The sequence below is a fragment of the Eucyclogobius newberryi genome, unplaced genomic scaffold (genome assembly GCF_026437365.1).
Source record: "Eucyclogobius newberryi isolate DKJ021-1_F unplaced genomic scaffold, fEucNew1.0.hap1 SCAF_6, whole genome shotgun sequence".
Lineage (NCBI taxonomy): Eukaryota > Metazoa > Chordata > Actinopteri > Gobiiformes > Gobiidae > Eucyclogobius > Eucyclogobius newberryi.
The window spans coordinates 38,021,237-38,048,132 of NW_027316278.1; the positions used below are offsets into that span (position 1 = coordinate 38,021,237).

General features: G+C 43.0%; 11 non-coding genes across 11 annotated transcripts; all 11 read left to right on the forward strand.

The window, feature by feature from the left end:
* Positions 1–237: 237 nt before the first annotated feature.
* On the forward strand, positions 238–309 carry trnac-gca (transfer RNA cysteine (anticodon GCA)). The gene has a single exon. It is a non-coding gene; the product is annotated as a tRNA-Cys (tRNA).
* Positions 310–1,859: 1,550 nt separating this feature from the next.
* On the forward strand, positions 1,860–1,931 carry trnac-gca (transfer RNA cysteine (anticodon GCA)). Its single transcript has one exon. It is a non-coding gene; the product is annotated as a tRNA-Cys (tRNA).
* Positions 1,932–6,609: 4,678 nt separating this feature from the next.
* On the forward strand, positions 6,610–6,681 carry trnac-gca (transfer RNA cysteine (anticodon GCA)). The gene has a single exon. It is a non-coding gene; the product is annotated as a tRNA-Cys (tRNA).
* A 3,181-nt stretch (positions 6,682–9,862) lies between these two features.
* Positions 9,863–9,934, forward strand: trnac-gca (transfer RNA cysteine (anticodon GCA)). Its single transcript has one exon. It is a non-coding gene; the product is annotated as a tRNA-Cys (tRNA).
* Positions 9,935–13,117: 3,183 nt separating this feature from the next.
* trnac-gca (transfer RNA cysteine (anticodon GCA)) lies at positions 13,118–13,189 on the forward strand. The gene has a single exon. It is a non-coding gene; the product is annotated as a tRNA-Cys (tRNA).
* Positions 13,190–14,741: 1,552 nt separating this feature from the next.
* On the forward strand, positions 14,742–14,813 carry trnac-gca (transfer RNA cysteine (anticodon GCA)). The gene has a single exon. It is a non-coding gene; the product is annotated as a tRNA-Cys (tRNA).
* A 3,176-nt stretch (positions 14,814–17,989) lies between these two features.
* Positions 17,990–18,061, forward strand: trnac-gca (transfer RNA cysteine (anticodon GCA)). The gene has a single exon. It is a non-coding gene; the product is annotated as a tRNA-Cys (tRNA).
* Positions 18,062–19,523: 1,462 nt separating this feature from the next.
* On the forward strand, positions 19,524–19,595 carry trnac-gca (transfer RNA cysteine (anticodon GCA)). Its single transcript has one exon. It is a non-coding gene; the product is annotated as a tRNA-Cys (tRNA).
* Positions 19,596–21,147: 1,552 nt separating this feature from the next.
* Positions 21,148–21,219, forward strand: trnac-gca (transfer RNA cysteine (anticodon GCA)). The gene has a single exon. It is a non-coding gene; the product is annotated as a tRNA-Cys (tRNA).
* A 3,162-nt stretch (positions 21,220–24,381) lies between these two features.
* Positions 24,382–24,453, forward strand: trnac-gca (transfer RNA cysteine (anticodon GCA)). Its single transcript has one exon. It is a non-coding gene; the product is annotated as a tRNA-Cys (tRNA).
* Positions 24,454–25,905: 1,452 nt separating this feature from the next.
* trnac-gca (transfer RNA cysteine (anticodon GCA)) lies at positions 25,906–25,977 on the forward strand. Its single transcript has one exon. It is a non-coding gene; the product is annotated as a tRNA-Cys (tRNA).
* The last annotated feature ends 919 nt before the right edge of the window (positions 25,978–26,896 follow it).

The following is a 26,896-nucleotide window of genomic DNA, read 5'->3' on the forward strand; positions in this document are numbered from 1 at the left end:
TTTAGATGCGCGTTCAAACTGTGTATTTAGCCTTTTTTGAATGGGTTGCAATAGGGCAGATAAAAGTTTGGAATGCACAGAAAAACGGCATGAGGTCAAACTCAGTCAATACCAGAGGAGGGTAAACTACAATCAACCCTTAATAAAAAGGTAGATAAGTGTGCAAGCTTAAAGCTCAGCTAACACTGTGTGATTGTGTCATTGTGTCTTTGCCACCCTCATATTTGCAGACAGGTAGGGGGTATAGCTCAGTGGTAGAGCATTTGACTGCAGATCAAGAGGTCCCCGGTTCAAATCCGGATGCTCCCTTTACTTAAATAGAATTTGTATTTGTTAAAAGACCAACTGCAATGTTGGTATTCCGCAGACTGCCCTTTCAACTTCATACCAATGTCTCAAGAGGGTGTAAGATGGCATTTAAGATACAGTTCCGCCCCTTTCCTTGACTTTATTTTAGCTATAGCTTTTTTGCACTTGGTAACACTCTGTCATCGTCGTAGTGAGCGTGGTTGATTAAGACATCAAGACAACATCCTCTGCAAACAACAGTGGCGCAAAGGCCTGACCATCAGGCGCTCGCCTTCGAGCCTAATGCATGAGGTCAAATCTTATCCTTGCCTTGAGAAGTATTTAAAACAAATAGATAGGTGTGCAGAGACACAGCATAAAAAGTATGATGTAACAGTTCTGTTGAGCCAATGCATGTGCTCCACCAAATATTTCAGAATATACACAAGTGAGGTGGCTACAGGTACATCTTGTATATTTTGAACAAAAGGACAGTTGAAGAGTTCCTGATTACGTTTGCTTTTCACATAATAGTCAATCTACAGCAATTTACACGTCCTCATTCAGCGTTGTCGCTAAGCATCCAAAAGATATGCCTATGCCCATCCATCATCAATGAGAAGGAGCGGAAAAACGGGGCACAGAAAGTACAACACACAATGAAGTCCCCTGAAGGTTTCCATGCCCACATTCTCTCAACTCCGCAGCAGCATGTGCTGTGTCATCTGAAAAGACCTCAAAGGCTTGCCTCACACCACATGGAAACCTTGATGAGCCTGTAAGGTCTATCGCACAGACACAAGATAAGTCAAAAACTACTGACAAATCTGACAAGTCTGACAAATCTGACAAATCTGACAAATCCTTTTTCTTTAGGAGAATACCCAGTAAACGCCCAACCTATAGCATTTGTATGATGCTAAACCTATTTATAAGCATTACTAGTGCCCCTTTTCCATTAGCACCTACTTTGCTCAACTCTATTCAGCCCTGCTTTAGCACATTTCCATTTGGTGCTACCGCCTCAGACCAGGTACACTTTTAGTACCCTCTTCTCCCTTGGGCCAAGTCGAGCAAAGCAGGGACTAAACGTGACGTCCACAGACTATCAGATGTTGATTGGGTAAAAGTGTAACGTTTCTGCAGCAGCAGAAGTTGTCGGAACACTGTTGTGGCATCTGTAAACAAGCTGCGCCTTACACAAGTTTCGTGGCTGAAGGATAATAAACAACTGTTGTGCAAAAGCTAGCGCAGCTGGCATCGGCTGTTTCCTCCGGTCCAGAATAAAGCCACTCATGTCAAGACGACAAATAAAACAAGCGGAACCGTTCTACTTTAGATGCGCGTTCAAACTGTGTATTTAGCCTTTTTTGAATGGGTTGCAATAGGGCAGATAAAAGTTTGGAATGCACAGAAAAACGGCATGAGGTCAAACTCAGTCAATACCAGAGGAGGGTAAACTACAATCAACCCTTAATAAAAAGGTAGATAAGTGTGCAAGCTTAAAGCTCAGCTAACACTGTGTGATTGTGTCATTGTGTCTTTGCCACCCTCATATTTGCAGACAGGTAGGGGGTATAGCTCAGTGGTAGAGTATTTGACTGCAGATCAAGAGGTCCCCGGTTCAAATCCGGCTGCTCCCTTTACTTAAAAAGAATTTGTATTTGTTAAAAGACCAACTGCAATGTTGGCATTCCGCAGACTGCCCTTTCAACTTCATACCAATGTCTCAAGAGGGTGTAAGATGGCATTTAAGATACAGTTCCGCCCCTTTCCTTGACTTGATTTTAGCTATAGCTTTTTTGCACTTGGTAACACTCTGTCATCGTCGTAGTGAGCGTGGTTGATTAAGTCATCAAGACAACATCCTCTGCAAACAACAGTGGCGCAAAGGCCTGACCATCAGGCGCTCGCCTTCGAGCCTAATGCATGAGGTCAAATCTTATCCTTGCCTTGAGAAGTATTTAAAACAAATAGATAGGTGTGCAGAGACACAGCATAAAAAGTATGATGTAACAGTTCTGTTGAGCCAATGCATGTGCTCCACCAAATATTTCAGAATATACACAAGTGAGGTGGCTACAGGTACATCTTGTATATTTTGAACAAAAGGACAGTTGAAGAGTTCCTGATTACGTTTGCTTTTCACATAATAGTCAATCTACAGCAATTTACACGTCCTCATTCAGCGTTGTCGCTAAGCATCCAAAAGATATGCCTATGCCCATCCATCATCAATGAGAAGGAGCGGAAAAACGGGGCACAGAAAGTACAACACACAATGAAGTCCCCTGAAGGTTTCCATGCCCACATTCTCTCAACTCCGCAGCAGCATGTGCTGTGTGATCTGAAAAGACCTCAAAGGCTTGCCTCACACCACATGGAAACCTTGATGAGCCTGTAAGGTCTATCGCACAGACACAAGATAAGTCAAAAACTACTGACAAATCTGACAAGTCTGACAAATCTGACAAATCTGACAAATCCTTTTTCTTTAGGAGAATACCCAGTAAACGCCCAACCTATAGCATTTGTATGATGCTAAACCTATTTATAAGCATTACTAGTGCCCCTTTTCCATTAGCACCTACTTTGCTCAACTCTATTCAGCCCTGCTTTAGCACATTTCCATTTGGTGCTACCGCCTCAGACCAGGTACACTTTTAGTACCCTCTTCTCCCTTGGGCCAAGTCGAGCAAAGCAGGGACTAAACGTGACGTCCACAGACTATCAGATGTTGATTGGGTAAAAGTGTAACGTTTCTGCAGCAGCAGAAGTTGTCGGAACACTGTTGTGGCATCTGTAAACAAGCTGCGCCTTACACAAGTTTCGTGGCTGAAGGATAATAAACAACTGTTGTGCAAAAGCTAGCGCAGCTGGCATCGGCTGTTTCCTCCGGTCCAGAATAAAGCCACTCATGTCAAGACGACAAATAAAACAAGCGAAACCGTTCTACTTTAGATGCGCGTTCAAACTGTGTATTTAGCCTTTTTTGAATGGGTTGCAATAGGGCAGATAAAAGTTTGGAATGCACAGAAAAACGGCATGAGGTCAAACTCAGTCAATACCAGAGGAGGGTAAACTACAATCAACCCTTAATAAAAAGGTAGATAAGTGTGCAAGCTTAAAGCTCAGCTAACACTGTGTGATTGTGTCATTGTGTCTTTGCCACCCTCATATTTGCAGACAGGTAGGGGGTATAGCTCAGTGGTAGAGCATTTGACTGCAGATCAAGAGGTCCCCCGATGCTCCCTTTACTTAAATAGAATTTGTATTTGTTAAAAGACCAACTGCAATGTTGGTATTCCGCAGACTGCCCTTTCAACTTCATACCAATGTCTCAAGAGGGTGTAAGATGGCATTTAAGATACAGTTCCGCCCCTTTCCTTGACTTGATTTTAGCTATAGCTTTTTTGCACTTGGTAACACTCTGTCATCGTCGTAGTGAGCGTGGTTGATTAAGACATCAAGACAACATCCTCTGCAAACAACAGTGGCGCAAAGGCCTGACCATCAGGCGCTCGCCTTCGAGCCTAATGCATGAGGTCAAATCTTATCCTTGCCTTGAGAAGTATTTAAAACAAATAGATAGGTGTGCAGAGACACAGCATAAAAAGTATGATGTAACAGTTCTGTTGAGCCAATGCATGTGCTCCACCAAATATTTCAGAATATACACAAGTGAGGTGGCTACAGGTACATCTTGTATATTTTGAACAAAAGGACAGTTGAAGAGTTCCTGATTACGTTTGCTTTTCACATAATAGTCAATCTACAGCAATTTACACGTCCTCATTCAGCGTTGTCGCTAAGCATCCAAAAGATATGCCTATGCCCATCCATCATCAATGAGAAGGAGCGGAAAAACGGGGCACAGAAAGTACAACACACAATGAAGTCCCCTGAAGGTTTCCATGCCCACATTCTCTCAACTCCGCAGCAGCATGTGCTGTGTGATCTGAAAAGACCTCAAAGGCTTGCCTCACACCACATGGAAACCTTGATGAGCCTGTAAGGTCTATCGCACAGACACAAGATAAGTCAAAAACTACTGACAAATCTGACAAGTCTGACAAATCTGACAAATCTGACAAATCCTTTTTCTTTAGGAGAATACCCAGTAAACGCCCAACCTATAGCATTTGTATGATGCTAAACCTATTTATAAGCATTACTAGTGCCCCTTTTCCATTAGCACCTACTTTGCTCAACTCTATTCAGCCCTGCTTTAGCACATTTCCATTTGGTGCTACCGCCTCAGACCAGGTACACTTTTAGTACCCTCTTCTCCCTTGGGCCAAGTCGAGCAAAGCAGGGACTTACACAAGTTTCGTGGCTGAAGGATAATAAACAACTGTTGTGCAAAAGCTAGCGCAGCTGGCATCGGCTGTTTCCTCCGGTCCAGAATAAAGCCACTCATGTCAAGACGACAAATAAAACAAGCGGAACCGTTCTACTTTAGATGCGCGTTCAAACTGTGGGCAGATAAAAGGGCATAAAATAGGGCAGATAAAAGTTTGGAATGCACAGAAAAACGGCATGAGGTCAAACTCAGTCAATACCAGAGGAGGGTAAACTACAATCAACCCTTAATAAAAAGGTAGATAAGTGTGCAAGCTTCAAAGCTCAGCTAACACTGTGTGATTGTGTCAATGTGTCCTTGCCACCCTCATATTTGCAGACAGATAGGGGAGAATTGCTCCGTGGTAGAGCATTTGACTGCAGATCAAGAAGTCTCCGGTTCTAATCCGGATGCTCCATTTACTTAAATAGCATTTGTATTTGTTAAAAGACCAACTGCAATGTTGGCATTCCGCAGACTGCCCTTTCAACTTCATACCAATGTCTCAAGAGGGTGTAAGATGGCATTTAAGATACAGTTCCGCCCCTTTCCTTGACTTGATTTTAGCTATAGCTTTTTTGCACTTGGTAACACTCTGTCATCGTCGTAGTGAGCGTGGTTGATTAAGACATCAAGACAACATCCTCTGCAAACAACAGTGGCGCAAAGGCCTGACCATCAGGCGCTCGCCTTCGAGCCTAATGCATGAGGTCAAATCTTATCCTTGCCTTGAGAAGTATTTAAAACAAATAGATAGGTGTGCAGAGACACAGCATATAAAGTATGATGTAACAGTTCTGTTGAGCCAATGCATGTGCTCCACCAAATATTTCAGAATATACACAAGGGCAGAGGTGAGGTGGCTACAGGTACATCTTGTATATTTTGAACAAAAGGACAGTTGAAGAGTTCCTGATTACGTTTGCTTTTCACATAATAGTCAATCTACAGCAATTTACACGTCCTCATTCAGCGTTGTCGCTAAGCATCCAAAAGATATGCCTATGCCCATCCATCATCAATGAGAAGGAGCGGAAAAACGGGGCACAGAAAGTACAACACACAATGAAGTCCCCTGAAGGTTTCCATGCCCACATTCTCTCAACTCCGCAGCAGCATGTGCTGTGTGATTTGAAAAGACCTCAAAGGCTTGCCTCACACCACATGGAAACCTTGATGAGCCTGTAAGGTCTATCGCACAGACACAAGATAAGTCAAAAACTACTGACAAATCTGACAAGTCTGACAAATCTGACTAATCTGACAAATCCTTTTTCTTTAGGAGAATACCCAGTAAACGCCCAACCTATAGCATTTGTATGATGCTAAACCTATTTATAAGCATTACTAGTGCCCCTTTTCCATTAGCACCTACTTTGCTCAACTCTATTCAGCCCTGCTTTAGCACATTTCCATTTGGTGCTACCGCCTCAGACCAGGTACACTTTTAGTACCCTCTTCTCCCTTGGGCCAAGTCGAGCAAAGCAGGGACTCAACGTGACGTCCACATACTATCAGATGTTGATTGGGTAAAAGTGTAACGTTTCTGCAGCAGCAGAAGTTGTCGGAACACTGTTGTGGCATCTGTAAACAAGCTGCGCCTTACACAAGTTTCGTGGCTGAAGGATAATAAACAACTGTTGTGCAAAAGCTAGCGCAGCTGGCATCGGCTGTTTCCTCCGGTCCAGAATAAAGCCACTCATGTCAAGACGACAAATAAAACAAGCGGAACCGTTCTACTTTAGATGCGCGTTCAAACTGTGTATTTAGCCTTTTTTGAATGGGTTGCAATAGGGCAGATAAAAGTTTGGAATGCACAGAAAAACGGCATGAGGTCAAACTCAGTCAATACCAGAGGAGGGTAAACTACAATCAACCCTTAATAAAAAGGTAGATAAGTGTTCAAGCTTCAAAGCTCAGCTAACACTGTGTGATTGTGTCAATGCGTCCTTGCCACCCTCATATTTGGAGACAGATAGGGGAGTATAGCTCAGTGGTAGAGCATTTGACTGCAGATCAAGAGGTCCCCAGTTCAAATCCAGATGCTCCCTTTACTTAAATAGAATTTGTATTTGTTAAAAGACCAACTGCAATGTTGGCATTCCGCAGACTGCCCTTTCAACTTCATACCAATGTCTCAAGAGGGTGTAAGATGGCATTTAAGATACAGTTCCGCCCCTTTCCTTGACTTGATTTTAGCTATAGCTTTTTTGCACTTGGTAACACTCTGTCATCGTCGTAGTGAGCGTGGTTGATGAAGACATCAAGACAACATCCTCTGCAAACAACAGTGGCGCAAAGGCCTGACCATCAGGCGCTCGCCTTCGAGCCTAATGCATGAGGTCAAATCTTATCCTTGCTTTGAGAAGTATTTAAAACAAATAGATAGGTGTGCAGCGACACAGCATATAAAGTATGATGTAACAGTTCTGTTGAGCCAATGCATGTGCTCCACCAAATATTTCAGAATATACACAAGTGAGGTGGCTACAGGTACATCTTGTATATTTTGAACAAAAGGACAGTTGAAGAGTTCCTGATTACGTTTGCTTTTCACATAATAGTCAATCTACAGCAATTTACACGTCCTCATTCAGCGTTGTCGCTAAGCATCCAAAAGATATGCCTATGCCCATCCATCATCAATGAGAAGGAGCGGAAAAACGGGGCACAGAAAGTACAACACACAATGAAGTCCCCTGAAGGTTTCCATGCCCACATTCTCTCAACTCCGCAGCAGCATGTGCTGTGTGATTTGAAAAGACCTCAAAGGCTTGCCTCACACCACATGGAAACCTTGATGAGCCTGTAAGGTCTATCGCACAGACACAAGATAAGTCAAAAACTACTGACAAATCTGACAAGTCTGACAAATCTGACAAATCTGACAAATCCTTTTTCTTTAGGAGAATACCCAGTAAACGCCCAACCTATAGCATTTGTATGATGCTAAACCTATTTATAAGCATTACTAGTGCCCCTTTTCCATTAGCACCTACTTTGCTCAACTCTATTCAGCCCTGCTTTAGCACATTTCCATTTGGTGCTACCGCCTCAGACCAGGTACACTTTTAGTACCCTCTTCTCCCTTGGGCCAAGTCGAGCAAAGCAGGGACTAAACGTGACGTCCACAGACTATCAGATGTTGATTGGGTAAAAGTGTAACGTTTCTGCAGCAGCAGAAGTTGTCGGAACACTGTTGTGGCATCTGTAAACAAGCTGTGCCTTTCACAAGTTTCGTGGCTGAAGGATAATAAACAACTGTTGTGCCAAAGCTAGCGCAGCTGGCATCGGCTGTTTCCTCCGGTCCAGAATAAAGCCACTCATGTCAAGACGACAAATAAAACAAGCGGAACCGTTCTACTTTAGATGCGCGTTCAAACTGTGTATTTAGCCTTTTTTGAATGGGTTGCAATAGGGCAGATAAAAGTTTGGAATGCACAGAAAAACGGCATGAGGTCAAACTCAGTCAATACCAGAGGAGGGTAAACTACAATCAACCCTTAATAAAAAGGTAGATAAGTGTGCAAGCTTCAAAGCTCAGCTAACACTGTGTGATTGTGTCAATGTGTCCTTGCCACCCTCATATTTGGGGACAGATAGGGGAGAATTGCTCCGTGGTAGAGCATTTGACTGCAGATCAAGAAGTCCCCGGTTCTAATCCGGATGCTCCATTTACTTAAATAGAATTTGTATTTGTTAAAAGACCAACTGCAATGTTGGCATTCGCAGACTGCCCTTTCAACTTCATACCAATGTCTCAAGAGGGTGTAAGATGGCATTTAAGATACAGTTCCGCCCCTTTCCTTGACTTGATTTTAGCTATAGCTTTTTTGCACTTGGTAACACTCTGTCATCGTCGTAGTGAGCGTGGTTGATTAAGACATCAAGACAACATCCTCTGCAAACAACAGTGGCGCAAAGGCCTGACCATCAGGCGCTCGCCTTCGAGCCTAATGCATGAGGTCAAATCTTATCCTTGCCTTGAGAAGTATTTAAAACAAATAGATAGGTGTGCAGAGACACAGCATATAAAGTATGATGTAACAGTTCTGTTGAGCCAATGCATGTGCTACACCAAATATTTCAGAATATACACAAGGGCAGAGGTGAGGTGGCTACAGGTACATCTTGTATATTTTGAACAAAAGGACAGTTGAAGAGTTCCTGATTACGTTTGCTTTTCACATAATAGTCAATCTACAGCAATTTACACGTCCTCATTCAGCGTTGTCGCTAAGCATCCAAAAGATATGCCTATGCCCATCCATCATCAATGAGAAGGAGCGGAAAAACGGGGCACAGAAAGTACAACACACAATGAAGTCCCCTGAAGGTTTCCATGCCCACATTCTCTCAACTCCGCAGCAGCATGTGCTGTGTGATTTGAAAAGACCTCAAAGGCTTGCCTCACACCACATGGAAACCTTGATGAGCCTGTAAGGTCTATCGCACAGACACAAGATAAGTCAAAAACTACTGACAAATCTGACAAGTCTGACAAATCTGACAAATCTGACAAATCCTTTTTCTTTAGGAGAATACCCAGTAAACGCCCAACCTATAGCATTTGTATGATGCTAAACCTATTTATAAGCATTACTAGTGCCCCTTTTCCATTAGCACCTACTTTGCTCAACTCTATTCAGCCCTGCTTTAGCACATTTCCATTTGGTGCTACCGCCTCAGACCAGGTACACTTTTAGTACCCTCTTCTCCCTTGGGCCAAGTCGAGCAAAGCAGGGACTAAACGTGACGTCAACAGACTATCAGATGTTGATTGGGTAAAAGTGTAACGTTTCTGCAGCAGCAGAAGTTGTCGGAACACTGTTGTGGCATCTGTAAACAAGCTGTGCCTTTCACAAGTTTCCTGGCTGAAGGATAATAAACAACTGTTGTGCAAAAGCTAGCGCAGCTGGCATCGGCTGTTTCCTCCGGTCCAGAATAAAGCCACTCATGTCAAGACGACAAATAAAACAAGCGGAACCGTTCTACTTTAGATGCGCGTTCAAACTGTGTATTTAGCCTTTTTTGAATGGGTTGCAATAGGGCAGATAAAAGTTTGGAATGCACAGAAAAACGGCATGAGGTCAAACTCAGTCAATACCAGAGGAGGGTAAACTACAATCAACCCTTAATAAAAAGGTAGATAAGTGTGCAAGCTTAAAGCTCAGCTAACACTGTGTGATTGTGTCATTGTGTCTTTGCCACCCTCATATTTGCAGACAGGTAGGGGGTATAGCTCAGTGGTAGAGCATTTGACTGCAGATCAAGAGGTCCCCGGCTCAAATCCGGATGCTCCCTTTACTTAAATAGAATTTGTATTTGTTAAAAGACCAACTGCAATGTTGGTATTCCGCAGACTGCCCTTTCAACTTCATACCAATGTCTCAAGAGGGTGTAAGATGGCATTTAAGATACAGTTCCGCCCCTTTCCTTGACTTGATTTTAGCTATAGCTTTTTTGCACTTGGTAACACTCTGTCATCGTCGTAGTGAGCGTGGTTGATTAAGACATCAAGACAACATCCTCTGCAAACAACAGTGGCGCAAAGGCCTGACCATCAGGCGCTCGCCTTCGAGCCTAATGCATGAGGTCAAATCTTATCCTTGCCTTGAGAAGTATTTAAAACAAATAGATAGGTGTGCAGAGACACAGCATATAAAGTATGATGTAACAGTTCTGTTGAGCCAATGCATGTGCTACACCAAATATTTCAGAATATACACAAGGGCAGAGGTGAGGTGGCTACAGGTACATCTTGTATATTTTGAACAAAAGGACAGTTGAAGAGTTCCTGATTACGTTTGCTTTTCACATAATAGTCAATCTACAGCAATTTACACGTCCTCATTCAGCGTTGTCGCTAAGCATCCAAAAGATATGCCTATGCCCATCCATCATCAATGAGAAGGAGCGGAAAAACGGGGCACAGAAAGTACAACACACAATGAAGTCCCCTGAAGGTTTCCATGCCCACATTCTCTCAACTCCGCAGCAGCATGTGCTGTGTGATCTGAAAAGACCTCAAAGGCTTGCCTCACACCACATGGAAACCTTGATGAGCCTGTAAGGTCTATCGCACAGACACAAGATAAGTCAAAAACTACTGACAAATCTGACAAGTCTGACAAATCTGACAAATCTGACAAATCCTTTTTCTTTAGGAGAATACCCAGTAAACGCCCAACCTATAGCATTTGTATGATGCTAAACCTATTTATAAGCATTACTAGTGCCCCTTTTCCATTAGCACCTACTTTGCTCAACTCTATTCAGCCCTGCTTTAGCACATTTCCATTTGGTGCTACCGCCTCAGACCAGGTACACTTTTAGTACCCTCTTCTCCCTTGGGCCAAGTCGAGCAAAGCAGGGACTAAACGTGACGTCCACAGACTATCAGATGTTGATTGGGTAAAAGTGTAACGTTTCTGCAGCAGCAGAAGTTGTCGGAACACTGTTGTGGCATCTGTAAACAAGCTGCGCCTTACACAAGTTTCGTGGCTTAAGGATAATAAACAACTGTTGTGCAAAAGCTAGCGCAGCTGGCATCGGCTGTTTCCTCCGGTCCAGAATAAAGCCACTCATGTCAAGACGACAAATAAAACAAGCGGAACCGTTCTACTTTAGATGCGCGTTCAAACTGTGTATTTAGCCTTTTTTGAATGGGTTGCAATAGGGCAGATAAAAGTTTGGAATGCACAGAAAAACGGCATGAGGTCAAACTCAGTCAATACCAGAGGAGGGTAAACTACAATCAACCCTTAATAAAAAGGTAGATAAGTGTGCAAGCTTCAAAGCTCAGCTAACACTGTGTGATTGTGTCAATGTGTCCTTGCCACCCTCATATTTGGAGATAGATAGGGGAGTATAACTCAGTGGTAGAGTATTTGACTGCAGATTAAGAAGTCCCCGGTTCAAATCTGGATGCTCCCTTTCCTAAATAGAATTTGTATTTGTTAAAAGACCAACTGCAATGTTGGCATTCCGCAGACTGCCCTTTCAACTTCATACCAATGTCTCAAGAGGGTGTAAGATGGCATTTAAGATACAGTTCCGCCCCTTTCCTTGACTTGATTTTAGCTATAGCTTTTTTGCACTTGGTAACACTCTGTCATCGTCGTAGTGAGCGTGGTTGATTAAGACATCAAGACAACATCCTCTGCAAACAACAGTGGCGCAAAGGCCTGACCATCAGGCGCTCGCCTTCGAGCCTAATGCATGAGGTCAAATCTTATCCTTGCTTTGAGAAGTATTTAAAACAAATAGATAGGTGTGCAGCGACACAGCATATAAAGTATGATGTAACAGTTCTGTTGAGCCAATGCATGTGCTCCACCAAATATTTCAGAATATACACAAGTGAGGTGGCTACAGGTACATCTTGTTTATTTTGAACAAAAGGACAGTTGAAGAGTTCCTGATTACGTTTGCTTTTCACATAATAGTCAATCTACAGCAATTTACACGTCCTCATTCAGCGTTGTCGCTAAGCATCCAAAAGATATGCCTATGCCCATCCATCATCAATGAGAAGGAGCGGAAAAACGGGGCACAGAAAGTACAACACACAATGAAGTCCCCTGAAGGTTTCCATGCCCACATTCTCTCAACTCCGCAGCAGCATGTGCTGTGTGATCTGAAAAGACCTCAAAGGCTTGCCTCACACCACATGGAAACCTTGATGAGCCTGTAAGGTCTATCGCACAGACACAAGATAAGTCAAAAACTACTGACAAGTCTGACAAATCTGACAAATCTGACAAATCTGACAAATCCTTTTTCTTTAGGAGAATACCCAGTAAACGCCCAACCTATAGCATTTGTATGATGCTAAACCTATTTATAAGCATTACTAGTGCCCCTTTTCCATTAGCACCTACTTTGCTCAACTCTATTCAGCCCTGCTTTAGCACATTTCCATTTGGTGCTACCGCCTCAGACCAGGTACACTTTTAGTACCCTCTTCTCCCTTGGGCCAAGTCGAGCAAAGCAGGGACTAAACGTGACGTCCACAGACTATCAGATGTTGATTGGGTAAAAGTGTAACGTTTCTGCAGCAGCAGAAGTTGTCGGAACACTGTTGTGGCATCTGTAAACAAGCTGCGCCTTACACAAGTTTCGTGGCTAAAGGATAATAAACAACTGTTGTGCAAAAGCTAGCACAGCTGGCATCGGCTGTTTCCTCCGGTCCAGAATAAAGCCACTCATGTCAAGACGACAAATAAAACAAGCGGAACCGTTCTACTTTAGATGCGCGTTCAAACTGTGTATTTAGCCTTTTTTGAATGGGTTGCAATAGGGCAGATAAAAGTTTGGAATGCACAGAAAAACGGCATGAGGTCAAACTCAGTCAATACCAGAGGAGGGTAAACTACAATCAACCCTTAATAAAAAGGTAGATAAGTGTGCAAGCTTCAAAGCTCAGCTAACACTGTGTGATTGTGTCAATGTGTCCTTGCCACCCTCATATTTAGAGACAGATAGGGGAGTATAGCTCAGTGGTAGAGCATTTGACTGCAGATCAAGAAGTCCCCGGTTCAAATCCGGAGGCTCCCTTTACTTAAATAGAATTTGTATTTGTTAAAAGACCAACTGCAATGTTGGCATTCCGCAGACTGCCCTTTCAACTTCATACCAATGTCTCAAGAGGGTGTAAGATGGCATTTAAGATACAGTTCCGCCCCTTTCCTTGACTTGATTTTAGCTATAGCTTTTTTGCACTTGGTAACACTCTGTCATCGTCGTAGTGAGCGTGGTTGATTAAGACATCAAGACAACATCCTCTGCAAACAACAGTGGCGCAAAGGCCTGACCATCAGGCGCTCGCCTTCGAGCCTAATGCATGAGGTCAAATCTTATCCTTGCTTTGAGAAGTATTTAAAACAAATAGATAGGTGTGCAGCGACACAGCATATAAAGTATGATGTAACAGTTCTGTTGAGCCAATGCATGTGCTCCACCAAATATTTCAGAATATACACAAGTGAGGTGGCTACAGGTACATCTTGTATATTTTGAACAAAAGGACAGTTGAAGAGTTCCTGATTACGTTTGCTTTTCACATAATAGTCAATCTACAGCAATTTACACGTCCTCATTCAGCGTTGTCGCTAAGCATCCAAAAGATATGCCTATGCCCATCCATCATCAATGAGAAGGAGCGGAAAAACGGGGTACAGAAAGTACAACACACAATGAAGTCCCCTGAAGGTTTCCATGCCCACATTCTCTCAACTCCGCAGCAGCATGTGCTGTGTGATCTGAAAAGACCTCAAAGGCTTGCCTCACACCACATGGAAACCTTGATGAGCCTGTAAGGTCTATCGCACAGACACAAGATAAGTCAAAAACTACTGACAAATCTGACAAGTCTGACAAATCTGACAAATCTGACAAATCCTTTTTCTTTAGGAGAATACCCAGTAAACGCCCAACCTATAGCATTTGTATGATGCTAAACCTATTTATAAGCATTACTAGTGCCCCTTTTCCATTAGCACCTACTTTGCTCAACTCTATTCAGCCCTGCTTTAGCACATTTCCATTTGGTGCTACCGCCTCAGACCAGGTACACTTTTAGTACCCTCTTCTCCCTTGGGCCAAGTCGAGCAAAGCAGGGACTAAACGTGACGTCCACAGACTATCAGATGTTGATTGGGTAAAAGTGTAACGTTTCTGCAGCAGCAGAAGTTGTCGGAACACTGTTGTGGCATCTGTAAACAAGCTGCGCCTTACACAAGTTTCGTGGCTAAAGGATAATAAACAACTGTTGTGCAAAAGCTAGCGCAGCTGGCATCGGCTGTTTCCTCCGGTCCAGAATAAAGCCACTCATGTCAAGACGACAAATAAAACAAGCGGAACCGTTCTACTTTAGATGCGCGTTCAAACTGTGTATTTAGCCTTTTTTGAATGGGTTGCAATAGGGCAGATAAAAGTTTGGAATGCACAGAAAAACGGCATGAGGTCAAACTCAGTCAATACCATAGGAGGGTAAACTACAATCAACCCTTAATAAAAAGGTAGATAAGTGTGCAAGCTTCAAAGCTCAGCTAACACTGTGTGATTGTGTCAATGTGTCCTTGCCACCCTCATATTTGGAGATAGATAGGGGAGTATAGCTCAGTGGTAGAGCATTTGACTGCAGATCAAGAAGTCCCCGGTTCAGATCCGGATGCTCCCTTTACTTAAATAGAATTTGTATTTGTTAAAAGACCAACTGCAATGTTGGCATTCCGCAGACTGCCCTTTCAACTTCATACCAATGTCTCAAGAGGGTGTAAGATGGCATTTAAGATACAGTTCCGCCCCTTTCCTTGACTTGATTTTAGCTATAGCTTTTTTGCACTTGGTAACCCTCTGTCATCGTCGTAGTGAGCGTGGTTGATTAAGACATCAAGACAACATCCTCTGCAAACAACAGTGGCGCAAAGGCCTGACCATCAGGCGCTCGCCTTCGAGCCTAATGCATGAGGTCAAATCTTATCCTTGCTTTGAGAAGTATTTAAAACAAATAGATAGGTGTGCAGCGACACAGCATATAAAGTATGATGTAACAGTTCTGTTGAGCCAATGCATGTGCTCCACCAAATATTTCAGAATATACACAAGTGAGGTGGCTACAGGTACATCTTGTATATTTTGAACAAAAGGACAGTTGAAGAGTTCCTGATTACGTTTGCTTTTCACATAATAGTCAATCTACAGCAATTTACACGTCCTCATTCAGCGTTGTCGCTAAGCATCCAAAAGATATGCCTATGCCCATCCATCATCAATGAGAAGGAGCGGAAAAACGGGGCACAGAAAGTACAACACACAATGAAGTCCCCTGAAGGTTTCCATGCCCACATTCTCTCAACTCCGCAGCAGCATGTGCTGTGTGATTTGAAAAGACCTCAAAGGCTTGCCTCACACCACATGGAAACCTTGATGAGCCTGTAAGGTCTATCGCACAGACACAAGATAAGTCAAAAACTACTGACAAATCTGACAAGTCTGACAAATCTGACAAATCTGACAAATCCTTTTTCTTTAGGAGAATACCCAGTAAACGCCCAACCTATAGCATTTGTATGATGCTAAACCTATTTATAAGCATTACTAGTGCCCCTTTTCCATTAGCACCTACTTTGCTCAACTCTATTCAGCCCTGCTTTAGCACATTTCCATTTGGTGCTACCGCCTCAGACCAGGTACACTTTTAGTACCCTCTTCTCCCTTGGGCCAAGTCGAGCAAAGCAGGGACTAAACGTGACGTCCACAGACTATCAGATGTTGATTGGGTAAAAGTGTAACGTTTCTGCAGCAGCAGAAGTTGTCGGAACACTGTTGTGGCATCTGTAAACAAGCTGCGCCTTACACAAGTTTCGTGGCTAAAGGATAATAAACAACTGTTGTGCAAAAGCTAGCGCAGCTGGCATCGGCTGTTTCCTCCGGTCCAGAATAAAGCCACTCATGTCAAGACGACAAATAAAACAAGCGGAACCGTTCTACTTTAGATGCGCGTTCAAACTGTGTATTTAGCCTTTTTTGAATGGGTTGCAATAGGGCAGATAAAAGTTTGGAATGCACAGAAAAACGGCATGAGGTCAAACTCAGTCAATACCATAGGAGGGTAAACTACAATCAACCCTTAATAAAAAGGTAGATAAGTGTGCAAGCTTCAAAGCTCAGCTAACACTGTGTGATTGTGTCAATGTGTCCTTGCCACCCTCATATTTGGAGATAGATAGGGGAGTATAGCTCAGTGGTAGAGCATTCGACTGCAGATCAAGAAGTCCCCGGTTCAGATCCGGATGCTCCCTTTACTTAAATAGAATTTGTATTTGTTAAAAGACCAACTGCAATGTTGGCATTCCGCAGACTGCCCTTTCAACTTCATACCAAGGTCTCAAGAGGGTGTAAGATGGCATTTAAGATACAGTTCCGCCCCTTTCCTTGACTTGATTTTAGCTATAGCTTTTTTGCACTTGGTAACACTCTGTCATCGTCGTAGTGAGCGTGGTTGATTAAGACATCAAGACAACATCCTCTGCAAACAACAGTGGCGCAAAGGCCTGACCATCAGGCGCTCGCCTTCGAGCCTAATGCATGAGGTCAAATCTTATCCTTGCTTTGAGAAGTATTTAAAACAAATAGATAGGTGTGCAGCGACACAGCATATAAAGTATGATGTAACAGTTCTGTTGAGCCAATGCATGTGCTCCACCAAATATTTCAGAATATACACAAGTGAGGTGGCTACAGGTACATCTTGTATATTTTGAACAAAAGGACAGTTGAAGAGTTCCTGATTACGTTTGCTTTTCACATAATAGTCAATCTACAGCAATTTACACGTCCTCATTCAGCGTTGTCGCTAAGCATCCAAAAGATATGCCTATGCCCATCCATCATCAATGAGAAGGAGCGGAAAAACGGGGCACAGAAAGTACAACACACAATGAAGTCCCCTGAAGGTTTCCATGCCCACATTCTCTCAACTCCGCAGCAGCATGTGCTGTGTGATCTGAAAAGACCTCAAAGGCTTGCCTCACACCACATGGAAACCTTGATGAGCCTGTAAGGTCTATCGCACAGACACAAGATAAGTCAAAAACTACTGACAAATCTGACAAGTCTGACAAATCTGACAAATCTGACAAATCCTTTTTCTTTAGGAGAATACCCAGTAAACGCCCAACCTATAGCATCTGTATGATGCTAAACCTATTTATAAGCATTACTAGTGCCCCTTTTCCATTAGCACCTACTTTGCTCAACTCTATTCAGCCCTGCTTTAGCACATTTCCATTTGGTGCTACCGCCTCAGACCAGGTACACTTTTAGTACCCTCTTCTCCCTTGGGCCAAGTCGAGCAAAGCAGGGACTAAACGTGACGTCCACAGACTATCAGATGTTGATTGGGTAAAAGTGTAACGTTTCTGCAGCAGCAGAAGTTGTCGGAACACTGTTGTGGCATCTGTAAACAAGCTGCGCCTTACACAAGTTTCGTGGCTAAAGGATAATAAACAACTGTTGTGCAAAAGCTAGCGCAGCTGGCATCGGCTGTTTCCTCCGGTCCAGAATAAAGCCACTCATGTCAAGACGACAAATAAAACAAGCGGAACCGTTCTACTTTAGATGCGCGTTCAAACTGTGTATTTAGCCTTTTTTGAATGGGTTGCAATAGGGCAGATAAAAGTTTGGAATGCACAGAAAAACGGCATGAGGTCAAACTCAGTCAATACCATAGGAGGGTAAACTACAATCAACCCTTAATAAAAAGGTAGATAAGTGTGCAAGCTTCAAAGCTCAGCTAACACTGTGTGATTTTGTCAATGTGTCCTTGCCACCCTCATATTTGGAGATTGATAGGGGAGTATAGCTCAGTGGTAGAGCATTTGACTGCAGATCAAGAACTCCCCGGTTCAAATCTGGATGCTCCCTTTACTTAAATAGAATTTGTATTTGTTAAAAGACCAACTGCAATGTTGGCATTCCGCAGACTGCCCTTTCAACTTCATACCAATGTCTCAAGAGGGTGTAAGATGGCATTTAAGATACACTTCCGCCCCTTTCCTTGACTTGATTTTAGCTATAGCTTTTTTGCACTTGGTAACACTCTGTCATCGTCGTAGTGAGCGTGGTTGATTAAGACATCAAGACAACATCCTCTGCAAACAACAGTGGCGCAAAGGCCTGACCATCAGGCGCTCGCCTTCGAGCCTAATGCATGAGGTCAAATCTTATCCTTGCCTTGAAAAGTATTTAAAACAAATAGATAGGTGTGCAGCGACACAGCATATAAAGTATGATGTAACAGTTCTGTTGAGCCAATGCATGTGCTCCACCAAATATTTCAGAATATACACAAGGGCAGAGGTGAGGTGGCTACAGGTACATCTTGTATATTTTGAACAAAAGGACAGTTGAAGAGTTCCTGATTACGTTTGCTTTTCACATAATAGTCAATCTACAGCAATTTACACGTCCTCATTCAGCGTTGTCGCTAAGCATCCAAAAGATATGCCTATGCCCATCCATCATCAATGAGAAGGAGCGGAAAAACGGGGCACAGAAAGTACAACACACAATGAAGTCCCCTGAAGGTTTCCATGCCCACATTCTCTCAACTCCGCAGCAGCATGTGCTGTGTGATCTGAAAAGACCTCAAAGGCTTGCCTCACACCACATGGAAACCTTGATGAGCCTGTAAGGTCTATCGCACAGACACAAGATAAGTCAAAAACTACTGACAAATCTGACAAGTCTGACAAATCTGACAAATCTGACAAATCCTTTTTCTTTAGGAGAATACCCAGTAAACGCCCAACCTATAGCATCTGTATGATGCTAAACCTATTTATAAGCATTACTAGTGCCCCTTTTCCATTAGCACCTACTTTGCTCAACTCTATTCAGCCCTGCTTTAGCACATTTCCATTTGGTGCTACCGCCTCAGACCAGGTACACTTTTAGTACCCTCAGAAGTTGTCGGAACACTGTTGTGGCATCTGTAAACAAGCTGCGCCTTACACAAGTTTCGTGGCTGAAGGATAATAAACAACTGTTGTCCAAAAGCTAGCGCAGCTGGCATCGGCTGTTTCCTCCGGTCCAGAATAAAGCCACTCATGTCAAGACGACAAATAAAACAAGCGGAACCGTTCTACTTTAGATGAGCGTTCAAACTGTGTATTTAGCCTTTTTTGAATGGGTTGCAATAGGGCAGATAAAAGTTTGGAATGCACAGAAAAACGGCATGAGGTCAAACTCAGTCAATACCATAGGAGGGTAAACTACAATCAACCCTTAATAAAAAGGTAGATAAGTGTGCAAGCTTCAAAGCTCAGCTAACACTGTGTGATTTTGTCAATGTGTCCTTGCCACCCTCATATTTGGAGATAGATAGGGGAGTATAGCTCAGTGGTAGAGCATTTGACTGCAGATCAAGAAGTCCCCGGTTCAGATCCGGATGCTCCCTTTACTTAAATAGAATTTGTATTTGTTAAAAGACCAACTGCAATGTTGGCATTCCGCAGACTGCCCTTTCAACTTCATACCAAGGTCTCAAGAGGGTGTAAGATGGCATTTAAGATACAGTTCCGCCCCTTTCCTTGACTTGATTTTAGCTATAGCTTTTTTGCACTTGGTAACACTCTGTCATCGTCGTAGTGAGCGTGGTTGATTAAGACATCAAGACAACATCCTCTGCAAACAACAGTGGCGCAAAGGCCTGACCATCAGGCGCTCGCCTTCGAGCCTAATGCATGAGGTCAAATCTTATCCTTGCTTTGAGAAGTATTTAAAACAAATAGATAGGTGTGCAGCGACACAGCATATAAAGTATGATGTAACAGTTCTGTTGAGCCAATGCATGTGCTCCACCAAATATTTCAGAATATACACAAGTGAGGTGGCTACAGGTACATCTTGTATATTTTGAACAAAAGGACAGTTGAAGAGTTCCTGATTACGTTTGCTTTTCACATAATAGTCAATCTACAGCAATTTACACGTCCTCATTCAGCGTTGTCGCTAAGCATCCAAAAGATATGCCTATGCCCATCCATCATCAATGAGAAGGAGCGGAAAAACGGGGCACAGAAAGTACAACACACAATGAAGTCCCCTGAAGGTTTCCATGCCCACATTCTCTCAACTCCGCAGCAGCATGTGCTGTGTGATCTGAAAAGACCTCAAAGGCTTGCCTCACACCACATGGAAACCTTGATGAGCCTGTAAGGTCTATCGCACAGACACAAGATAAGTCAAAAACTACTGACAAATCTGACAAGTCTGACAAATCTGACAAATCTGACAAATCCTTTTTCTTTAGGAGAATACCCAGTAAACGCCCAACCTATAGCATCTGTATGATGCTAAACCTATTTATAAGCATTACTAGTGCCCCTTTTCCATTAGCACCTACTTTGCTCAACTCTATTCAGCCCTGCTTTAGCACATTTCCATTTGGTGCTACCGCCTCAGACCAGGTACACTTTTAGTACCCTCTTCTCCCTTGGGCCAAGTCGAGCAAAGCAGGGACTAAACGTGACGTCCACAGACTATCAGATGTTGATTGGGTAAAAGTGTAACGTTTCTGCAGCAGCAGAAGTTGTCGGAACACTGTTGTGGCATCTGTAAACAAGCTGCGCCTTACACAAGTTTCGTGGCTAAAGGATAATAAACAACTGTTGTGCAAAAGCTAGCGCAGCTGGCATCGGCTGTTTCCTCCGGTCCAGAATAAAGCCACTCATGTCAAGACGACAAATAAAACAAGCGGAACCGTTCTACTTTAGATGCGCGTTCAAACTGTGTATTTAGCCTTTTTTGAATGGGTTGCAATAGGGCAGATAAAAGTTTGGAATGCACAGAAAAACGGCATGAGGTCAAACTCAGTCAATACCATAGGAGGGTAAACTACAATCAACCCTTAATAAAAAGGTAGATAAGTGTGCAAGCTTCAAAGCTCAGCTAACACTGTGTGATTTTGTCAATGTGTCCTTGCCACCCTCATATTTGGAGATTGATAGGGGAGTATAGCTCAGTGGTAGAGCATTTGACTGCAGATCAAGAACTCCCCGGTTCAAATCTGGATGCTCCCTTTACTTAAATAGAATTTGTATTTGTTAAAAGACCAACTGCAATGTTGGCATTCCGCAGACTGCCCTTTCAACTTCATACCAATGTCTCAAGAGGGTGTAAGATGGCATTTAAGATACACTTCCGCCCCTTTCCTTGACTTGATTTTAGCTATAGCTTTTTTGCACTTGGTAACACTCTGTCATCGTCGTAGTGAGCGTGGTTGATTAAGACATCAAGACAACATCCTCTGCAAACAACAGTGGCGCAAAGGCCTGACCATCAGGCGCTCGCCTTCGAGCCTAATGCATGAGGTCAAATCTTATCCTTGCCTTGAAAAGTATTTAAAACAAATAGATAGGTGTGCAGCGACACAGCATATAAAGTATGATGTAACAGTTCTGTTGAGCCAATGCATGTGCTCCACCAAATATTTCAGAATATACACAAGGGCAGAGGTGAGGTGGCTACAGGTACATCTTGTATATTTTGAACAAAAGGACAGTTGAAGAGTTCCTGATTACGTTTGCTTTTCACATAATAGTCAATCTACAGCAATTTACACGTCCTCATTCAGCGTTGTCGCTAAGCATCCAAAAGATATGCCTATGCCCATCCATCATCAATGAGAAGGAGCGGAAAAACGGGGCACAGAAAGTACAACACACAATGAAGTCCCCTGAAGGTTTCCATGCCCACATTCTCTCAACTCCGCAGCAGCATGTGCTGTGTGATTTGAAAAGACCTCAAAGGCTTGCCTCACACCACATGGAAACCTTGATGAGCCTGTAAGGTCTATTGCAAAGACACAAGATAAGTCAAAAACTACTGACAAATCTGACAAGTCTGACAAATCTGACAAATCCTTTTTCTTTAGGAGAATACCCAGTAAACGCCCAACCTATAGCATTTGTATGATGCTAAACCTATTTATAAGCATTACTAGTGCCCCTTTTCCATTAGCACCTACTTTGCTCAACTCTATTCAGCCCTGCTTTAGCACATTTCCATTTGGTGCTACCGCCTCAGACCAGGTACACTTTTAGTACCCTCTTCTCCCTTGGGCCAAGTCGAGCAAAGCAGGGACTAAATGTGACGTCCACAGACTATCAGATGTTGATTGGGTAAAAGTGTAACGTTTCTGCAGATGCAGAAGTTGTCGGAACACTGTTGTGGCATCTGTAAACAAGCTGCGCCTTACACAAGTTTCGTGGCTGAAGGATAATAAACAACTGTTGTGCAAAAGCTAGCGCAGCTGGCATCGGCTGTTTCCTCCGGTCCAGAATAAAGCCACTCATGTCAAGACGACAAATAAAACAAGCGGAACCGTTCTACTTTAGATGAGCGTTCAAACTGTGTATTTAGCCTTTTTTGAATGGGTTGCAATAGGGCAGATAAAAGTTTGGAATGCACAGAAAAACGGCATGAGGTCAAACTCAGTCAATACCAGAGGAGGGTGAACTACAATCAACCCTTAATAAAAAGGTAGATAAGTGTGCAAGCTTAAAGCTCAGCTAACACTGTGTGATTGTGTCATTGTGTCTTTGCCACCCTCATATTTGCAGACAGGTAGGGGGTATAGCTCAGTGGTAGAGAATTTAACTGCAGATCAAGATGTCCCCGGTTCAAATCCGGATGCTCCCTTTACTTAAATAGAATTTGTATTTGTTAAAAGACCAACTGCAATGTTGGCATTCCGCAGACTGCCCTTTCAACTTCATACCAATGTCTCAAGAGGATGTAAGATGGCATTTAAGATACAGTTCCGCCCCTTTCCTTGAGTTGATTTTAGCTATAGCTTTTTTGCACTTGGTAACACTCTGTCATCGTCGTAGTGAGCGTGGTTGATTAAGACATCAAGACAACATCCTCTGCAAACAACAGTGGCGCAAAGGCCTGACCATCAGGCGCTCCTCTTCGAGCCTAATGCATGAGGTCAAATCTTATCCTTGCCTTGAGAAGTATTTAAAACAAATAGATAGCTGTGCAGCGACACAGCATATAAAGTATGATGTAACAGTTCTGTTGAGCCAATGCATGTGCTCCACCAAATATTTCAGAATATACACAAGTGAGGTGGCTACAGGTACATCTTGTATATTTTGAACAAAAGGACAGTTGAAGAGTTCCTGATTACGTTTGCTTTTCACATAATAGTCAATCTACAGCAATTTACACGTCCTCATTCAGCGTTGTCGCTAAGCATCCAAAAGATATGCCTATGCCCATCCATCATCAATGAGAAGGAGCGGAAAAACGGGGCACAGAAAGTACAACACACAATGAAGTCCCCTGAAGGTTTCCATGCCCACATTCTCTCAACTCCGCAGCAGCATGTGCTGTGTGATTTGAAAAGACCTCAAAGGCTTGCCTCACACCACATGGAAACCTTGATGAGCCTGTAAGGTCTATCGCAAAGACACAAGATAAGTCAAAAACTGCTGACAAATCTGACAAGTCTGACAAATCTGACAAATCCTTTTTCTTTAGGAGAATACCCAGTAAACGCCCAACCTATAGCATTTGTATGATGCTAAACCTATTTATAAGCATTACTAGTGCCCCTTTTCCATTAGCACCTACTTTGCTCAACTCTATTCAGCCCTGTTTTAGCACATTTCCATTTGGCGCTACCGCCTCAGACCAGGTACACTTTTAGTACCCTCTTCTCCCTTGGGCCAAGTCGAGCAAAGCAGGGACTAAATGTGACGTCCACAGACTATCAGATGTTGATTGGGTAAAAGTGTAACGTTTCTGCAGCAGCAGAAGTTGTCGGAACACTGTTGTGGCATCTGTAAACAAGCTGCGCCTTACACAAGTTTCGTGGCTGAAGGATAATAAACAACTGTTGTGCAAAAGCTAGCGCAGCTGGCATCGGCTGTTTCCTCCGGTCCAGAATAAAGCCACTCATGTCAAGACGACAAATAAAACAAGCGGAACCGTTCTACTTTAGATGCGCGTTCAAACTGTGTATTTAGCCTTTTTTGAATGGGTTGCAATAGGGCAGATAAAAGTTTGGAATGCACAGAAAAACGGCATGAGGTCAAACTCAGTCAATACCAGAGGAGGGTAAACTACAATCAACCCTTAATAAAAAGGTAGATAAGTGTGCAAGCTTAAAGCTCAGCTAACACTGTGTGATTGTGTCATTGTGTCTTTGCCACCCTCAAATTTGCAGACAGGTAGGGGGTATAGCTCAGTGGTAGAGCATTTGACTGCAGATCAAGAGGTCCCCGGTTCAAATCCGGATGCTCCCTTTACTTAAATAGAATTTGTATTTGTTAAAAGACCAACTGCAATGTTGGCATTCCGCAGACTGCCCTTTCAACTTCATACCAATGTCTCAAGAGGGTGTAAGATGGCATTTAAGATACAGTTCCGCCCCTTTCCTTGAGTTGATTTTAGCTATAGCTTTTTTGCACTTGGTAACACTCTGTCATCGTCGTAGTGAGCGTGGTTGATTAAGACATCAAGACAACATCCTCTGCAAACAACAGTGGCGCAAAGGCCTGACCATCAGGCGCTCCTCTTCGAGCCTAATGCATGAGGTCAAATCTTATCCTTGCCTTGAGAAGTATTTAAAACAAATAGATAGCTGTGCAGCGACACAGCATATAAAGTATGATGTAACAGTTCTGTTGAGCCAATGCATGTGCTCCACCAAATATTTCAGAATATACACAAGTGAGGTGGCTACAGGTACATCTTGTATATTTTGAACAAAAGGACAGTTGAAGAGTTCCTGATTACGTTTGCTTTTCACATAATAGTCAATCTACAGCAATTTACACGTCCTCATTCAGCGTTGTCGCTAAGCATCCAAAAGATATGCCTATGCCCATCCATCATCAATGAGAAGGAGCGGAACAACGGGGCACAGAAAGGACAACACACAATGAAGTCCCCTGAAGGTTTCCATGCCCACATTCTCTCAACTCCGCAGCAGCATGTGCTGTGTGATTTGAAAAGACCTCAAAGGCTTGCCTCACACCACATGGAAACCTTGATGAGCCTGTAAGGTCTATCGCAAAGACACAAGATAAGTCAAAAACTACTGACAAATCTGACAAGTCTGACAAATCTGACAAATCTGACAAATCCTTTTTCTTTAGGAGAATACCCAGTAAACGCCCAACCTATAGCATTTGTATGATGCTAAACCTATTTATAAGCATTACTAGTGCCCCTTTTCCATTAGCACCTACTTTGCTCAACTCTATTCAGCCCTGCTTTAGCACATTTCCATTTGGTGCTACCGCCTCAGACCAGGTACACTTTTAGTACCCTCAGAAGTTGTCGGAACACTGTTGTGGCATCTGTAAACAAGCTGCGCCTTACACAAGTTTCGTGGCTGAAGGATAATAAACAACTGTTGTCCAAAAGCTAGCGCAGCTGGCATCGGCTGTTTCCTCCGGTCCAGAATAAAGCCACTCATGTCAAGACGACAAATAAAACAAGCGGAACCGTTCTACTTTAGATGAGCGTTCAAACTGTGTATTTAGCCTTTTTTGAATGGGTTGCAATAGGGCAGATAAAAGTTTGGAATTCACAGAAAAACGGCATGAGGTCAAACTCAGTCAATACCAGAGGAGGGTGAACTACAATCAACCCTTAATAAAAAGGTAGATAAGTGTGCAAGCTTAAAGCTCAGCTAACACTGTGTGATTGTGTCATTGTGTCTTTGCCACCCTCATATTTGCAGACAGGTAGGGGGTATAGCTCAGTGGTAGAGCATTTGACTGCAGATCAAGAGGTCCCCGGTTCAAATCCGGATGCTCCCTTTACTTAAATAGAATTTGTATTTGTTAAAAGACCAACTGCAATGTTGGCATTCCGCAGACTGCCCTTTCAACTTCATACCAATGTCTCAAGAGGGTGTAAGATGGCATTTAAGATACAGTTCCGCCCCTTTCCTTGAGTTGATTTTAGCTATAGCTTTTTTGCACTTGGTAACACTCTGTCATCGTCGTAGTGAGCGTGGTTGATTAAGACATCAAGAGAACATCCTCTGCAAACAACAGTGGCGCAAAGGCCTGACCATCAGGCGCTCGCCTTCGAGCCTAATGCATGAGGTCAAATCTTATCCTTGCTTTGAGAAGTATTTAAAACAAATAGATAGGTGTGCAGCGACACAGCATATAAAGTATGATGTAACAGTTCTGTTGAGCCAATGCATGTGCTCCACCAAATATTTCAGAATATACACAAGTGAGGTGGCTACAGGTACATCTTGTATATTTTGAACAAAAGGACAGTTGAAGAGTTCCTGATTACGTTTGCTTTTCACATAAAAGTCAATCTACAGCAATTTACACGTCCTCATTCAGCGTTGTCGCTAAGCATCCAAAAGATATGCCTATGCCCATCCATCATCAATGAGAAGGAGCGGAAAAACGGGGCACAGAAAGTACAACACACAATGAAGTCCCCTGAAGGTTTCCATGCCCACATTCTCTCAACTCCGCAGCAGCATGTGCTGTGTGATTTGAAAAGACCTCAAAGGCTTGCCTCACACCACATGGAAACCTTGATGAGCCTGTAAGGTTTATTGCAAAGACACAAGATAAGTCAAAAACTACTGACAAATCTGACAAGTCTGACAAATCTGACAAATCCTTTTTCTTTAGGAGAATACCCAGTAAACGCCCAACCTATAGCATTTGTATGATGCTAAACCTATTTATAAGCATTACTAGTGCC